The sequence below is a fragment of the Myotis lucifugus genome, unplaced genomic scaffold (genome assembly GCF_000147115.1).
Source record: "Myotis lucifugus unplaced genomic scaffold, Myoluc2.0 scaffold_0, whole genome shotgun sequence".
Lineage (NCBI taxonomy): Eukaryota > Metazoa > Chordata > Mammalia > Chiroptera > Vespertilionidae > Myotis > Myotis lucifugus.
In genome coordinates, this window is record NW_005871048.1 from 48256060 (window position 1) to 48272808 (window position 16749).

Consider the following 16749-nt stretch of genomic DNA (forward strand, 5'->3'; position numbering starts at 1 on the left):
AACCTCACCTTTCAATACTGCAGTCAGAGATCCTAGGTGTTTGTTGACAGAAAACCTCCTTCCCCTTTCTTGCCCTTTGTCCTACTGTAAGAGTCCCTCTTGGATTAGATTCCATGCTCATGAATTATCATGCTAAGGAGAAAGGATTTGCCAAGCTGTTCTCATTTTCATCTCCAAAGACTCCCTTTTCCTCATTCTTACATGCAGGTCTTTTTTTTTCCAACAAAGGGGCAGATCAGAAGTTGGCAAGAGACCAATCAAGGCTAGGGAAGAATAGACATTTTAAAAGAGATCTGTGCTTTGGTTTTATGAGCTCTAGTTCATCTCTATGAAGGCGACCCTTCGGATAGGCAGAACACAGAGATGCATGCTCTTCTTCTGTTCTGCTTTTTGAGAGGCAAGGAGGGGAAATTGAGATACAGGAGATGCAGAGGAATCTTCAAAAGTTGATCAGAGGTAATGGTTCCAATAGAAGCCTATGGACAGAGTTCCCACTTGGACTCTCATCCCCCTGCCCTAGGGCTGGCTTACAAATCCATTGTTTATTGGTTACAAGTTAAAGTTAATAAGTGGTCTTATTACTTGTCTTAATAGAACACTACCCCTTGAGTGCTTAAAAAGTGGTCTGAAGAACGTGATTTTCTTGTTTAAAGCTACATTAGAAATATTTGCTGGAGGATTTTATTGCAAAAGCTTCTTTCTATTATGCTTTTTGACCTTTTTACTGCCAACCCAAACAAAGATAAGGGTTTGCCTCCGTAGGTAAATAAGTACCATATAGCTCTTCTTATTTTGTATTCTGGCTAGTTGTGAGAATATAGTGGTAGCCTGGGAATTTGGGATCAGATCTTCTTGCATGGTTGAAAAAAAAGGAAAATACCAGTCAGCTTTCTAGGAATTTAAATTTCATTTAGGAACAATTAAGACGATGCTCTAGATGCGTGATGACATGGGATTATGCAGGGGTCTCAAAAGAATGACATAACATAGTGTGCCTAACATATGTTTGTAACTTTTTGACTTACTTAAAAGATATATAACAACTTCGTATAATCTGATTTATAAAAATGCTGTAATTTCATGCCAGAAACACCAGGGCCATGTTAAAAACAACTGAATTTTTAATTTTACATTTATAAAATTTAGGAGGGCATTTTGTTCAAATGCCTTTGCATCCTCTTTACGATGGACTGAAATGACACACAGAGAGGACAGTGGGGCAGGAGTTGGAGGCCCAGCTGTCTAGAGCTGCCCTCAGTGTGCTCCTGGGAGGGAACCTGAGGAAGCCTTGGGACTAGTGATGGTGGATGGCGATTAACTGTTCTTTATTTGTTGCCTATAATTTCATTTCTTAAAGCCCATATACCTGGTGCTTTTATGAAACCCTCTTCGTAATGAGGAGAGGTGACTTGAAGCAAGAGACAAAATAGGGTGATTCCATACCTTGACTCAACATTGAGGCTTCTTTTCCCTTTTTCTAGGCCCCACATCTTTGCACTGGACTTCCCTTTGCAGGTTCTTAGTGAGGTTCAATCTAGCAAAGCACACTTCAATTGTTTCCTCTATCGACCTAGGGTTCCACTAATTTACTAACCCATTTTGTTGTGTTTTCTTTGATCAAAATCCTTTATGGAATAAAGCAAGATATAAATTGATATATTAGTAATATTATGCATGTATGTACTTATTTTCATACCTTTTATTCAATAAAATATTCAATGAACACATCATCAGAGAAAAGCAAGATGGCCTGCTTCTTACTGAAAGGATAATCCTTTTTACCTCGCCTCTTAGAGTTTCAGCTTTTAAGTTTTTCTGCTCTTCATATATTGAAACTGAAGGAACTCACCCCAGAATTGCATTTTGCAGAGTTTATGTTTTGGCTAATATAATGATCTCACTTCTCTTATGAGAATTTTAGTGGGTGGGAGAAACATTGAGTTTGACGACTGTGCAATGCATTGAAGGACAAAACGTATTAAGTCTCATGCAAGATAAGGGAGCTCTGCTCATTTCAGTCAACCTAAAATGCTGCCAGTGTCTGCTTGTCTTCTAATGAGATTTCAGGTCGCTGCTGACCTTGCTTCTGTACCATCTCTTCCTCCAAGTGACAAAACCACCTAGCAATATTAGAATACAAATACCAGATTCTCAACTGACTCTAAATTCCTGTTATGGCCAAATACAATTTATTTGTAAACAGAATAAAATTTGGAATAGAGCTCATAATTACAAAACTCCTTTTGTTCACAAATCCCTGGGCTCAATGTAAAGTCAGCCATTGTTTAAGGCAGAAGTTCAGGTTTAGATATGATACAGTGAAAACTTTCCTTTAAATGAAATACTGACTCTATTTAACATATAATTTTTCTCATGGCTTTCTATATTACTGTCTTTTAATGCCTCTAGCTGTATTCTCCTTAATTCCTTTTAGTAATACCTTACAGTTTTAAGGAGAAAATAGAAATTTATATTTTTGCGTTACTTTTTAAATATTTGATTAAGTAATGGTATCCTAGCGGAGAAAAGTTGCCATCTGCAATACCAGTGTGCCCACAACTTATGGAGATTAAATATAATTTTCAGTCCCAGCAGACTTTCCCCTGTAGTAAAACAGTGCACTTTAAACTGCTGACAGGATACATCCTGAATGGGCTAAGTGGGTGGCCCAAGCCCGGGAGGTTTTAGGTAATTCCTACAAAAGGAAAAAAAGAAGAAAATATTCTGTCATGTGAAAATGGTTAGCTATGAATTTGGGATGTTTTGCTTTTATTAAATTCTTCATTTTCTGCCCCCTGTTCCTGTACCCCTTTCAGTGGCTATAACTGAGCTATAGTCACTAATGTTGAGGTACCCAGATTCAGAGAAAAAAAGGCAAGTAAGGGGAAAAAATAGTTGAGAACTCTTAGAGGAAGAAGAACCCAAGGAGGGAACTTAACCAGTTTCACACTCGCCACAGGCTAGCTAGATCCTTTCTTCTTCCTCCCTCTCTCCCTTCCTTCCTTCCTTCCTTCCTTCCTTCCTTCCTTCCTTCCTTCCTTCCTTCCTTCCTTCCTTCCTTCCTCCTTCCCTTCCTTCACTCCCTCCCTACTTTCTCCCTCCCTCCCTCCCTTCCTTCCTTCCAACAATAGCCACACTTCACCTCTTCATTCCCTCCTTAGGCCACACCCCCACAGCATTAATGTTCATTAATAGCCTCGCCCCACCTTTTCACCTTAGCTCCAAAATGTCTCTAAGCCATAAGTTACCTGCTATAACTATTATCATTTGATGGATTATTGGATGGTATTTCCAGTTAGAGAAGTACCAGCCTATAAACATACCAAGACAACATACTTCAACTGAAGACTATATTGTGTAAAATTTTAGGATATATATTTGGTTTTTAAAATGGTTACTCCAGTTTCTATATAATCAGGCTATTGGCTCAGGAAAAAAAACAAAACAAAACAACCGCCCTCCCCCACACAGTTTTCTCATTCTAATTCTGGGTGTTAATGCTTTGGTGACCTTGACCTTGGGAAAGCTCTCTGAGCTCTTCACCACCTGTTGAAAATTATTGCAACCCATATTTGCAGGCTTCATGTTCAAGAGTAGACTATTAAAGAAACTCTCAGAGCATATTTGTAATAATAATTTATTAGACTATTAAACAATGGCATGGTGAAACCTCCTGGCTGAATTTTCAAAAATATAGGTAACAAATATAACCATTGCATACTTCAGGAAAGAGATCAGCACTAATTGAATCCCCCCTCCCCCACCCCTGCCCCATGTTTTCACATAAATTACACCATTTAATGTCAACTGTAACGTTCGGAGGCGGGTCTTATTTGAATGCATGCTTGCAGATGAGGAAAGTAATGCTCATGGAAGGTAAATAACTTGCTTAAGGTCACATGTCTTACTTAGGGAAGCTGACCCACTCGAAACCAAGGCAGGCCTATTTTAAAGCCCAGCGCTTTTTTATTTTCCATGTTGTTCTGTTTCAAATGTCTTAGCACTCTGACCATGGACCTTCAGGAAAACAGATGAGCAGTAAGACCATAAAAAATAAGCAGATTCAACCTGTTAGCTAGCACGTTAGGTAAGTACATGGGATGCCTAGTGAGTGTCAAGGGCCTTTCCCTGAGAACCCCTCCCTGTTCATGTTAGCACTGTGACTTGTATACTTTGACCATATCATCAGCTGTGTGTGTGTGTGTGTGTGTGTGTGTGTGTGTGTGTGTGTGTTTACAGAATGAAGGATTTTACAAGGATTTGAAGTGAACCATGTTCTCAGGGCCACTTTGACCTATAGCATCCTTATCTGAGCAACTCTATTAGGAAAAGCGCCCCACTTCAGGCAAATGAATTAGAAATGCAGATTGTGGTGCTTGGTGGATGGACAGTCTCCATGCAAAGCAAAAGGCATCCCATCCTCTGGGCACACACTGGGCGAGTAGAGCACAGATGACTTCAGCTTCACTCATCATCTCTGCAAGGCTCTGGTGGGCAGTGATCAAACTGCACAGCCTGGCCCTCCTTTGACATGGCTCCAAGTTCCACCTTGAAGGGCAGTTTCGATAGTCAGATGAAGTGTTTTTGAGCAAGCTTTGTCAACAATAAAAGACCATACATGTTTTGGGTTCAGTTACCATCACTATTACTTTCTTCAAAATGTTCTAATTATAGGTCTTTAAAATTATTTTTTGCACAGGTAAAGACTACTAACTTTTTCATTAATCAGAATGAATGCCAAACAGCCAAAGAAACATTTTAATCATGAAATAACCCAATATCTGAGCTGTTGAAAATTATTATTCATAGTGAATTGGATTGGAACATACTGATTCATGTAAACATATGGGATTTGCAGATAACTAAATAACAGTACTGCCTTGAAGATAACCATATACTAGTGAGGAGAGCAGCCAAGGAAATAAGTTTAGTAGAGAGCATATTAATATAGGTATATACAAAATGTTAGGGGAGTCCAAAGGAAGAAACAACCAACTGTTCCAACTACATAATAGAAGTCTAGAAATGGGGAACTAAAAGTATAGCCAATGGTTTTGAGAATTAATAGTTATTGGCAACACTTTGAAAAATGATGTAAGGCAGTGTCTGGGGGTAAGTTATATTTTAGGGGTTATAAAGTCAGAGATAAGAAGTGTACATTACTTTCAAAATTTTGGACAAGAAGGACAGATTGAGGGGTGAAGAGGAGGGGAGAGGAGAGAACAAGAGGAGAGAGGACAAGCCAGTAGTTAGTGAAGACACGGGGTACTTTTAAGGGTCAGGGAACATGTCCCAAAGGAAGTTTCTAGATAGGGGATCTGGACAACTAGTGAAGGATATGGATTCTTCCAAGATAGGGATGGAGGGAGGATGGATGCAGATAATGTAGAGATTAATTTTCTCTGAAGGTACAATTTAAGATCATATCTCAGAGGGAGGACCACAAAGGGGCAGGTGGAGAGTCAGGTTATGGCACAGTTTCTGTGGGTATTAGGAAGCTGCTGAAGAGAGAAGTATGTCAGTGTCTATAAAGTTGGAAAAAGTCAGTGATGCTGAATGAATATATGAAGTCAATAAAGGATGTTCACTTCACTTTTAAAATTACTTACACCAAGTATTTTGTCAGGAAAAGGGGCAGACATGTGACAGAAATGTTAGAATTCTTAATTACTAAATTAGAAAGTGTGCTGTAATTATAATTTCTCCAATGGGTTATGTTTTGGGGATTCCAAAGAATACAGAGTTGATTTTATTGTTGCTCTCTGTTTGGTAGTGGTGGAGCTGTTTTATGAACATATTAATTAGATTGCAGTTCCAGTTTCATGACCTGATTTTGGAAATAGGTGATTTCCTAGGCTGCCTGGAAATAACTCTAGGGTGACAAACAGAAGCTCTAAGATGTTCCCTTTGAATTTTATCTTCAAATGACTAAAAATCACAGTTGGAAGAGAAAGCTAAATGATTCATCTTTGCTCATTTTTTAATAGGAACTTTTCTGTGGTTTAGGTTGGAATGTCATAAATCCAGATATATTTTACCTGCTTTTCCAACAATTCCTTCAAACCCCTTCTGAAGTTTACTTGAAAGGGTCACCAGTCTCTGAGAAACATATGGAAAATAACAAAACATAATATGACTTTAACCAGAACTGATATAATGTAGTTTAAATATGTTTAAATTTAAATTCTCTTTTATGTTCCCATGATATCTCAAGGGGTGGAAAATGACAAATAGAAGATGTAATTAAAGGGAAATTTTAAATAACCTTATAATTTTTAGGCCATAATTATAAACCCTGTAGTGTACGATTAACATAGGAGATATTATGAATTCCTTTGATCTCTTCTAGTCATCAGCACTTTCTCCAAGATCTACAGAACTTCCTCTTTAATATCCTGGCGTTCAGTGCTCACCATTATTTTGGACCTGGCTTTCTTTGGACATGGCTATCTTTGGACATGGCTTTCTTTGTAGAATTTCTGCTGCACTTCCAAATCTCCATATAATATACTAGGCAGTCTTAGTCACTTATAAGGATACTTCATTTTTCCCTCCCTTTGACTTTTCATGTTTTTCTTTTTATTTCATTTTATTTTTAAATATACTTTTATTGATTTCAGAGAGGAAGGAAGAGGGAGAGAGGGTTAGAAACATCAATGATGAGAGAGGATCATTGATTGGCTGCCTCCATGACGCCCTCCCCACTGAGGATCGAGCCCGAAACCTGGGCATGTGCCCTGACCGGAATCGAACCTCAACCTCCTGGTTCATAGGTTGACACTCAACCACTGAGCCATGCCGGCTGGGCTCATGTTTTTCTTTTTAAATCTGAACATTTAGTTCAACCTCTTCGATGCTATAAAATCTATGGTTCTGTGTCTTATTAATTTACCCGTTTGGTCTTGTTTAAACATAACTGCCCTTCTATGAAAGGAAATGCTGAGAAATAATACATTGAGAGAGTTTAAATATTATGGTAGATCAAAATATCACCATTTTAGAGATTGGACCACGTCTGCCACAACTTCACTGCACGTCTTTTTAATTCAAGGAACTTTCTGTAACCAAGCTAATCCCTGAGACTTCAAAGTAACAAATCATACTTCATTCTATTCATGAGAGTAGCCAGCTTGATTACTTTGTTCTAATTTATATCCCCAGCACCAAGTACAATGTTATACCTAACAGGTACTCTATAAATTCTTCAGAGAATATGTGCAAAGAAAAGGATGAGTAACAAAATTTATATGATTAAGGAATTATTTAATTAAATATCTTTTTGCATTATTTAAATAACTAGAGGCCCGGTGCACAAAAATTTGTGCACTGGCGGGGGGGGAGGGGCGTCCCTCAGCGAGACCTGTGCCCTCTCACAGTCTTGGACCCCTCGGGAGATAACCACCTGCTGGCTTAGGCCCACTCGCCGGGTGGCAGATGGCAGGCCTGATCCTGCGGTGCCTGCCCTGCCTCCCCAGGTCGCAAAGGGCAGGTCCGATCCTGGGGTTGGGGCACTGCCCCAGGTCGCGCACACAGCAGGCCCGATCCCGGGGTTGGGGCGGGCGGCAAATGGTGCTGCCCCGCCCTGCCGCCAGTATGCAAATTTAATGGCCATCTTTGTTGGGTTAATTTGCATACTCTTCTGATTGGCTGATGGGCATAGTGAAGGTACGGTCAGTTAGCATCTTTGTCTTTTATTAGTGTAGATGTTGAGATAAGGCACAGGAAGTCATGCTATGAAAACAATAAAGATAATAATAGTAAATATCACATTTGAGAGGTTATTAATGACAGGTATAGCCTAAGTTTTTTACATTATTTCACTTAATCCTCCCCAAAATCTATGACAAGGGTGTGTTATCTACTTACTAAGGATGTAAACTAGCATAAAAAGTGATCTAAACTCTGTGCTTCAGCTTTTCCACTTGTAAAATAGAGATAATAAGTAGTTCTCACTTCTTGGACTGCTGTGAAGATTAAATAAGAAAACCTGTCAAGTGCTTGGAAGAGCACCTGTCACTCAGTAAGTAACTAATCAATGGTAGCTGTTATTGTTGTGTAAATTGAAAGATTAACCAGGTTGCCTAGGGTAATCTAGTTTACTCAATGGCAGGTTCATTCTAACCATGGCCTTCCGATCAGCTCTAGACTGCTTGGAGAACTAAAATTCTTCTCTGTATGACACTTCTCTCCTTTTTCATGTATCTTACACTGTCAAACTAAGCTCTAAAAGCATTATCTCCTTCATATATCTCCTCATGACTAGAAAATCTATTGACTGTGTATTATACGCATAAGGTCAGCATAATGACCTGCTTCACCTAGCCTCTGCCTTTCTAATTTCATGTATAAATGACAGCTACTATTAGTATGAATGCTATTTGCCTCGTTATTCTACCATACATACTGCATATCTGAATTGTTAGACTATCCTTTAGTATAGAGGTTAGGAACATATATTTTTAAGGCACAGAACTTTCCTCCAAGCAAAAGTATAGGCAATGACGTATATGTAAAGTAGGTATGATATAAAGGAGCAACTTTATATCAGTGTTACACTTTTGAAGAAAGACTAGGGAAGCTGGAACCTGGCTAGTCAACAGACCCCACATGACTCCCTCTACCCACTTCTCTAGTAATCTTGATGGGACTCTACGATGTCTGAAGACTCACCCTGCTGTGTGATGAACCTTGTATAGGAATGTTTGCCTTTTTCCATGGAAAACCCCTGTTAATCCATTAGAACTTGGTTTGCTTGATTTTCCCTGAAGTCCAGGTAGAGTTAATCCCTCCATATGTTCTCCTAGAGCTCCTTGTACTTCCACAATATGGTTTGTATTGCTATACAGCAGGGGTGGGGAACATCCAGCCCATGTACCATATAAGGCCCACAAACTCATTTGGTCTGGCCCTGCCAAGGCATTAGGGGTGAGTTAATTAAATGTTTGACCAATTAAATATAGCAGGCTAATTTTTAAGTTGATCATTTTGTATGGCCCACAAATGATGTTATAAATATCCAAATGGTCGTTGGCAGAAAAAAGGTTCCCCACCTCTGCTATACAGTAATTCTTTTCCACATGCAGAGAGGCAGCTGACTTAGGTCTAAGAGCACTGATGCTGAGCTAGAGTTCCTGGTTCAGATTTGGATTCAAGCTTTCCTGGGCAAGTTTGGAACTCTCTCTTTCTCAGTTTCCTCAACTGCAAAAGAGGGGTTACAATAGTTGCACCTCATAGGCTGTTGTGAGAATGAAACGTTGTGACATGTGCAAAGTGATTAGAAAGGTTCCTGGCATAGAAGTGTTCTACCATGGTTAGTTGTTTCTAGAACTGTTGTGCGTCAGTGTCGAACTGGGGTCCCTCAGTAGCAGGCTCCGAGAGAAAGAATTGAGTGCAAATGGTTTATTTGGGAGATTATACCAGGAAACCCCAGCGGGAGAGTGGGGAAGTAAAACAGGAAAGGAAAGCATGCTGCAACTCAATCCCATTGGGGGCCTCTGGGAAATGATGTAGGACTTGCTTCAGATTTGTCCTACGTGAGGGTTGAGGACACTGGAGAATTTATGCTCCAACCCCCATTCTTCTTTGGGTGATGGCTACTCCAATAAATTAATTCTTGGCACTTACAGCCTTGCCTGCATGCAAGCAAAGCCTTAGGTAAGGCTTAAGACTAGGATTCTATGTTTGCCTATGCTTAAGAGTAGGATTCTACCAGTGTGTTGTTGCAGAGAGAATATGGCCAGATCCCTGATTGAGGAAGAGGGTATACAGAACTGTGAATAGACTTCTTTCTCCAGGGCTTTCTGTATTACTCTGTTCCCTTTCCCTGGCTCATAGAGTGGGCATCCATAGATCTTTGTGCAATGAGTGAATGACTTAACATTGGATAGTTTTCTATTTTACCTTCAAAGCTCTTTGTAATTGTGTCTTACCTGAACTATCTTCAGTTCTCAGGATTTAATTTTCATGATTCCCAATCTAGATTTCTCTTCTTTAATTACTACTTCAGTCTTCTTAGTGTTCCCAAACACACCCATCTGATTTCCTTAGAGGGGATGCTCTGCCCTCTGCTCTGCCGATGTAAACCCTAACCATCCTTCAAGTTCCCCCTATCTTCAACAGCTTATCTCTTCCATAAACCTTCTTTGACCTCAGATAGCTCACTCCTCTAAAGCCTCATTGACGTAAGGAAGACTGTACAATTTAATGTTTGTTTATCTGCTCTCTGGTGATCCATGGGCTTTGGAGTTAGACAATCATGATTGCACCCTTGTTCTTCCTTTAGGAGCTGTATAACCTTGAGCAACTATGTAACTTACTTGCACTTCTTATTTGCCTCATCTAGAAAACATGGCTATTAATCTTACCTTATCATATTGCTATAAGGATTAAATAAAATACTGTATGTAAAATTTTTAATATAGTTCTCCTCAGAAGTAGGGACTTAATCAACAGGGTCTGCCAGATTCATTTGATTCTAAAGTTATCAATATCTTCTTAGACTTTTCTTATTATTACCCTTCTTTAGTTTCTCATTTTGCTATTGCTTTGATTTTCGATGTTTTCAAGATAAGACATTAAATGACAAATGGAGAAAAATATTGGTATTTGACATATTAAAAATATTGAAACTTTATATGTAAAAGAATTTATCAGTTGAGCCATTGAAATAGATATAATATGCCATCATTTTCACATTTTCTTTAAAATATCAATCATATCTAATAGTTAACATGACAATTAAAAACTACAAATTTCTTTGTACGTTAAAATAATATTTTATTTCTGTTTTATTGTAAAATAACTTCAAAAACTATTTTATACATTTATATATTTTTAAATGAGAGCACACTCTAGAAAGTTAACTCAAATGTCAACATTTTAAGAATCTAGATCTTCGGTTCCCTTGTGGTAGGGTTGGGAAGACATGCCTACAATAATTTATGCAACAAATCCTTTCAGTTCTCATCTTCCCATCTCACTAACAAGGAGTATCAGAATCTGGGGGTGGAGGGGTGGGTAGAAAGAATAGGTGACCTGTGTATTTTGACAAAGCATTTGTGGGGGTGGGAGGGGTCCCATACACATTTCTCTTAGCAGATAGTATTATGCAAGGGAAGGAACCCATGCTTTAGAACAGCGGTTCTCAACCTGTGGGTCTCAACCCCTTTGGAGGTTGAACGACCCTTTCACAGGGGTCGCCTAAGACCATCCTGCATATCAGATATTTACATTACGATTCATAACAGTAGCAACATTACAGTTATGAAGTAGCAACAAAAATAATTTTATGGTTGGGTCACAACATGAGGAATTGTATTTAAAGGGCCAGAAGGTTGAGAACCACTGCTTTAGAGCTATATTGAACTAAGTTTAAATTGAACTCTCATGATGACTGGCAGATTTTGAGCACAACTTATCTGACTTTTATGATCACTTTCCTCATTCATAAAAGAAAAATACAATAGTACTAATCACCCAGATTTGCTGTCAGCATTCAGTGAGATGTTATATTATTTATTTGTTTGTTAAACCTTGTCCTATTCTAGGAAACATTTATGGCAGCCAGCAAAGATGTAGCTTATAAAAGAGAGTGATGAGGGAAAGGCAATTGGAAATAAGGTATGATGCTAATACTCACACGCAGGTGTAATAAAATGAAAAGAAAAGTATTATCTTAACAAATAGCACCAAAATCTTCTTTGGGAAGAGAAATATCTTTCTCAGAAGAGATACGTATTAAATATGCTCTTGGAGTAGGAAGAGTCCCTTGAGAATTTGTTTGCAGGCAGGTGTTCGTGTGATCTGAGGCTGAAAGCCACTCTATCACGAAGGGAGAATTTGGTCCTTCAGAGCAACCAGAGTGGGGAGATGAGGAAGAGAGAGTAGAGGAGAGGAAAGGAAGAGGAGAAGCCTAAGGAAGGCTGAGAACAATGTGTACTCAGTCCATCAACTGACCCTTCCCCAGACAGGAGGAAAAAAATAAAAGATCACCAATGCATGTGGGTCTTACTAGTACTTTATCAATAAGTCTCAGGAAGGCTTGAAGTGACTTGGTGGTGTTGGTGGTATGCAAATCAAAAAAGAGTCTTGTTATGTTAGCAAGAGAGATCAATGAACTCCCGGCCTCCCTGAAATGATCACATATCAAAGGCTGAGTCTGGGGACTCAAAACTGGTTATAAAGTTGGAAAGTTTAAACCTATGTTCTCAAGGGAGACAGAGGGCCCTCCCTCTTCTAGGTTCATGCTAAGGTCATTCTAAGTTTCCTAGGAGCCATGTGTAAATCAGGTAGCTAATGTACAAATCTCAGTGTCCATTAGATACGAACAACTCAGTGGCTCAGGGGAAGTACACCTACTTCTAATAGTGAGATTGGAAGGAAACTTGTCCTAAAGTTGAGCATAAAGAAAAATGAGATATATAAAAATAATAGCCCTGATATACTTAAGATGTTCGATGCATTTTAGTTCTGCCTCCTGTTTTTTCCTTCCCCAAAAATTTCTGTGAAGATTGTAGTATATTTGAAAGATCTTTGAAAATCATAAATACTGCCCCGACCTGTGTGGCTCAGTTGACTGAGCATTGTCCCATGCCCCAAAAGGTCACAGGTTTGATTTCCAGTCAGGGCACATGCCTTGGTAGTAGGTTCGATCCCCAGTAAGGGGAATGGGAGAGGCAGCCAATTGATGTTTCTCTCTCACATCTGTTTCTCTCTCTCTTTCTCTCCCTTCCTCTCGTTTCCTCTCTCTCTAGAATCAATAAAAACATATTTTTTAAAAATTGTAAATACTATTGTTAGTTAATAATAAAAAGAAAACCCATATACCAGATTTCATTAAAACCTCATTAAATACAATTAAAATTATTGAGGTTTTCATATTCACACAATAATTTGAATAAAAATGTTCCTTATTTAAAAAATGTTGTATCTTTCTAAATTACCATCTTGAAGTAAAAATGTGCTGTCACGTACGCTGAGTCTTTCCATAGCCCATCATAGCACCGGGCCTCTGACTCCCAAGTCCTGCTCCATTTGTGATGGCAGCCGTAGTAGAGTGATACATCCTTGCGTGACTCTTAAGGATATCTGATTCTTAGAGGAAAATGTTGAGTCTGTATATGGACTTTCGTGGTGTAAGTGTGGAAGTTAAAGTCCAAGTTAAGAGCGGGGCTGCTTCTAATGGCATCTGTCAATTCTTGTCGATTCACCAGGTTGCTTCCCTGTGCTTGAAATATTTCGAGCACAAATTCAGATAATAAGGAAAACGGGAACCATGAAAGCGATTATGAAATGACAAGCAGCCTGGAAAGAGGATGCAGACAAGTGCCAAGGCTTCTGGAAATTATGAAATTCCTTACATAGGAGGCCAGGTCAAAAAGCTGTGGGGTTTTTTGTGGGGGTTTTTCAAGAATGTGAGATAGACTGTTATGGATTTCCCCCCTAAAACAATTCCTTCGATAGTTTTAAAAAATACTACATGAAACCAAAAATAATGGAATTCTATAAGATAGCATCTAAAGACTCCCTTCATTTATTTTCCTATCATTTCTCCCTTTACTTTTTCCAGCTAGGAGAATTGGCTATTACATACTGAAAATAAGAATTTGATTTTAATATTAGAATTTGATTCTAATAATAGTCAAATGTTTGACTTGTCTATGAGTAAAATATCTTTAATTGACAGATGAGTCCATTTGGATTTTACCTTGAGAAAATCCATTATTCTGAATGCAATAACACATCAAAAGAATTTTGAAGATTAAGGCCATTTCCCCCCCTCTCTCTCCCCAGAATCTATTTTTATTCAGCCTCATCATGAGCATCTCCTTTGGGTAATCTCAGTTGCATGCTTTCCCCACTCCTCTGTATCCTTGGTTACTTCAGAGCTTCCAAGACAGGCAAAAGATAAAAGGGAAAAAAAGATTTCATTTCTAAGGAAATGGCTTCTCAGTACCTGATTCTTCATGCCTATTCATCACTGCTAACTGCTCCAAAACTGCTGAGTACGCCGTTCAGGAGGCAACCAGTACATCGGTCTTATGTCTATTGTTCTTAAATTGAGGTCCCTAGTGCCTTTCCAATTGTGCTTTGCATGAATGAAATTATGTGTTTAGGAACCTTTGTTTAGGATGGAAAAGAATCTCCTTCATTCCTGTGTTTCCTTTTAAAAAAATCAAAGTACTTCAGAGAGGGAAGCAGATTGTTGTTTTGTATATGCTATGGTGTATATGAGGAGTGAAAATGAGTACTTATTTATTGGGTATTTGTATAAATTAGTCTGTAAAACAAACAGCACCACTTCTCTTGTAAGGAACTAAAAATTAGATGTTTTTTATGGATATTTTTCCTTTTGCTAATTTATTCAAATGTAATCTTGACTAATTATTAATTAATGTTTTTCTTTTCCTCTGATTCTGATCTACAAATTCTATAGCTGTTAATTGTAGTACTTAATCTAAGTCCACTATAAATAAACTTCCTAAGATTAACATTATTCATCTTTCTCAATTAAAGATACCAATATCACTGAGTAGTTTATTTCATGTAGAAATTCGGCTGGCATTGCATTACTTATTTTTCTTGGAGATTTGTCATTTTTTGGCATATTTATCATTGCTGTATATTCCTGAGAGCATTAATGTTTAAAATAACTTTATCTTGGGCAGTAGAATTGCTAGAGCAGAAATAGGATGTTAAGTGCATTTTAAGGAAATCTATCACCTGCATTAAAGTCATTTTGTTACAAAACAGTTTTCACAATTTACCAATGAAATTTTATATTATTTTACCTATTTTTACAAAGATTAGGAAAGCATATTCTTTGGCACCTGTGTCTTAAAGCATTCTTGAATTATTAATTGCTTAACTTTGTATGACATCATTACTTGTTAGATAGGCAGTAATACTTCTCATAGGAATACATATACTTTAAATAGACAGAAACTACCAAGAGTTTAGACACTTAGATTAAAGAGCACTCTCTATCCATCATTATGTTCAGTTCTGATTTTATATCTGTGTAGTCAGAACAAAAAGAAGAAGGTGGTTTTGTTTGTTTTTAAGAATCAGGGAATGATGGAAGGTGTGTCATCTGAGGGCACCACTGACTGTGTCATCCGAGGAGGCTGTGATTCACGCATACTCGCATACTCTAGGCAGCCAAGTCTGATATTCACAAACAAATGCTAATGTGCTAACCTCATTCACAGTAATCACAGATAATGTGGTATTTGTATCTACCATCCAGTTTTGAATGTAAGCTATGGTACCTATTTTGGAGATTTCACATAGCAACTTAGGGTACATTAATAGAACTAGAATGTCCCAAGATAAAGAGGTAATGAGTGCGCTTGACCCTGCATCATCCAGATCTCAGCTGGGTTGTGCTCACTTCTGGGCAGCAGACATTCTGGAGAGGACAAAGAGGAGAGCGATAGGTTGGAAGAAACACACGCCTTGTCACATATAAAGTGCTTGGATCACTGCAGTTGTTAAAGAGAGAAATGATTCAGGAATCGAAGGCTGCTGCTTGGATCAGGCTGGTTCTTTCTTTTTCTAAGAGAAAAAAAGAGTTTATTAAGAATTTAGGAAAACATAACATACATGATAAATACTACAGGTAGTACTTGTATATGGAAACAGTTGTGAAGACGGTATGTGAATTATTACTGACATCTGTGATGTAATCGATAATATGCCTGAAAGGGCCTCATGGTAGTCAAGTGAATCTGAAAGGAAGGAAGCATTTTCTGGGGTCTTCTAAGCATAAGACACTTTCAGGCTGGTTCTTCCTAGCTTCAAATATGCATTAGTGGGTGCACCCACAGTCAGACATTTAATCCCAGAATGGTGTGGCTGTTCTCATGGTCAGAAGAAGCATCTCAGTGACATAACCGGCATGGGCCGGGTGGAGGAGTAGGGATGGAGAAATGTGCACTGCATTGTTTACTAGGGTCAAAAATTATGAATAAATGATCTGCTGAAATTTATCTTTGTTCTGCCTGGATTCAACTTTATAATTCTTCCCTAGTTTGCCCTATGATTTTTAGTATCTTAGAAGAGTAAACCAACCTTGGCTATTTAAAATCTAGTCTTTTGAAAAATATACCCATATAGATAATGCATATTGATATGTTTATCAATTCCAGAACATTCTAACCTGGTTTTAATTGATGATGTTTAACATGATCTAATATTTTCTAAAAAATTATAGAGAAAGCAATTGGTCATAGAGGTTAATATATGAAGAAAACTATGTCTTTTTGTTTAAAAGAACTAAATATTGGCTTATATCAGTAAGATTAGATCTTACTATTTAATTCTACCACTTTAAATTAAATTTATAGACTTTAGGTTTTTTAAAAAGTAAACATTTTTGTATTTAAAAAGTTTTATATTTACAGAAAATTTTCAGTTAGTATACATATCTCATACCCACTTTCTTCTATTATTTATATCTTATATAAATATAGTACTTTTGTCACAATGAATGAAACAATATTAATATAGTTTTATTAACTAAAATACATATGTTGTTTGTATTTGCTTAGTTTTTTAATATATTTTTATTGATTTTTAGAGAGAGGAAAGGAGAGGGATAGAGAAACAGAAACATTGATGAGAGAGAAACATCAATTGGATGCCTCCTGTGTGCCCCCTACTGGGAATCAAGCCCACAACCCAGACATGTGCCCTGACCTGGGAATTGAACCATAACCTCTTGGTTCATGGATTGGCACTCAATGACTG

General features: G+C 37.9%; 1 protein-coding gene across 1 annotated transcript in view; it reads left to right on the forward strand.

Annotated features, from left to right (window-relative positions):
- Positions 1-16749, forward strand: part of PDE4D (phosphodiesterase 4D) — a 1252971-nt gene that overhangs the window by 765132 nt on the left and 471090 nt on the right.